At 39.1% G+C, this 2,151-nt stretch overlaps 1 non-coding gene across 1 annotated transcript; it reads right to left on the bottom strand.

Moving 5' to 3' along the window:
• Positions 1-1,339: 1,339 nt before the first annotated feature.
• LOC112798383 (small nucleolar RNA R71) lies at positions 1,340-1,447 on the bottom strand. Its single transcript, XR_003199995.1, has one exon. It is a non-coding gene; the product is annotated as a small nucleolar RNA R71 (small nucleolar RNA).
• Positions 1,448-2,151: the final 704 nt, after the last annotated feature.

Genomic DNA, 2,151 nt, shown 5'->3' with positions numbered 1-2,151 from the left:
TCAGATATTTTTATGATTAATTAATGCAAGGATTATTTCTTTTAATTTAAATTCCATTCCAATAATCATGTCTTCTTTTAATTCCCTTTCATGTGCCATGGATTCTTTATTTACAATGCGTGAGTAGTTTCATTACTTGATGGGGAGTTGATTAAAAGGAACTCTTGAGTTGGAAGGATTGAAAGAAAAATTTATAATTGGGTTAAATGTTGGATTGCTATCCTGTCACCGACGCCAATCCCTTTGAACTAAGTGGGTTGCAACTTGTGAACAGATCTGGCATTTCTACTTGTTTGACTTTCTCTTACCTAGTAAGGGATAACCAAACAAAACAACTATTAATTATAAATTAATCTTACAATCACACCATGAATGATAGAAATTCTAACCAATCAATTCCCAGTCAAGGCCTCTTATTTTTATTATTTAAAATTCCTCAATTTAAATCCCAATTTACTTAGCTCAACTCTTTTTGGAATATCTGATTAATAAAACAGCACATTTTTCTGCAACTCGTTGGGGACGACCTGGGACTTAAAACTCCCAGTAATTTTAATTTAAACTTTCAGTGACATATTTCTAAATTGATATGCAAATTTTCGGTGAGTTAAGAACTATACTTGCAATGTAACCATTTTAATAAATTTTTAATTCACCAGCTTCTGCACTCCATCAATTTTTGGCGCCGTTGCCGGGGAGTTGCAATAGAGTGCTTATTTTATTAATTAGAATTTATTTATTTGCATTCTCTTTAATTTTGCTACTATGAGCTGCGTGTTTCTTCTGTCAAATGACACGTTCACTTCCTGATCCGCGCTTGCTAATATTCAATCCTGAAATTGAAAGAACAATTTCACGAATAAGGCGAGAATAGCGTAGGTTAGTCCGCTCTGAGGGCGGATCTGAAAGTGAATCTGAGGAAGAAACCAACCCCCGTTCTTCTGATTCGGTTATTTTACGTGCAGAAAACATGGCAACTAGAAGAATTACCATTCAGGAGGAAGGAGCTCCTGATTTTACACTGCAACCGTTTCAAGCGCATCATCCAGCGGTAGCTATGGATTTTGAAATAAAGACCGCACTGCTAAATTTGATGCCGAAGTTTCATGGCCTACCTGCTCAAGAGCCTATCAAGCACTTGAGAGATTTTCAGGCAGCCTGTTATACTGTCAAGCGTGATGGCGCTGATGAAACTTCAATTTTGCTGAAAGCTTTTCCGTTCTCTCTTGAGGGAAAAGCAAGAGAGTGGTACTACACTCAACCTCTAGCAAACGTATCCAACTGGGATACACTCAGAAAGGAGTTCCTGGAGAAATTCTTCCCATCTGAAGTTACTGATAAACTGAGGAAGGATATTTCTACAATTGTTCAGGATGAGAATGAGATTCTCTTTGAATACTGGGAGCGCTTCAATAATCTTCTGGAAGCATGCCCCCACCACATGATTGACAAGATCGTGCTACTCAGCTATGTCACACAAGGTATGAGACCCCAAGATAAGACCACATTGGAAAGTGCCAGCAATGGGTTTATGAAGAAGTATAAGACCACTGATGAAGCTTGGCAATTGATCAGTGATTTAGCTGAATCTACTCGGAACCACAGATAGAAGCAAGGCCGTTCAAGGGCCGTTGCAGAAGTATCTTCTGGCATAGAGACTGCTGCTCTAAATCGAAGCATCTGTGAAATGACCATCCTGCTGAAGCAAATGCAGTTAAATCAACAAGCTCAGCAAACTCAACCGCAGCAAAACCAACAACTAGTTCCACAAAGAATTTGCGGAATTTGTGCTTATTACAGCCATTACACTGATGAATGCCCGCAGCTCCAACAAGAAGACAACATGGTGGCATCCACTCACAACTTCTATGACTGCCCCAACCAAGGGTACAATCAAAGTGGAAATAATAACCATGGATGGCAGGACAATTCAAACCAGAATTGGAGGGATAACAATAATAGGGGAGGCAGAGATAATCAGGGAAATCAGAGGTGGAATAATTACAACAACAGGCAGCAAAATCAACCATACCGAGCACCTCACCTGAGGCAAAACCAAGGACCACCGAACAATCAGCAGCAAACCTCTCAATTTACTCATTCTTCTGTATCTTCTAAGGAAGAATTATTACAAGCTTTTGAGAAAAGACA

This window comes from Arachis hypogaea, chromosome 4 (genome assembly GCF_003086295.3).
Source record: "Arachis hypogaea cultivar Tifrunner chromosome 4, arahy.Tifrunner.gnm2.J5K5, whole genome shotgun sequence".
NCBI classification, from domain to species: domain Eukaryota; kingdom Viridiplantae; phylum Streptophyta; class Magnoliopsida; order Fabales; family Fabaceae; genus Arachis; species Arachis hypogaea.
The sequence above is the reverse complement of the archived record's forward strand: the minus strand, read 5'-3'. Positions and strand labels throughout refer to the sequence as shown.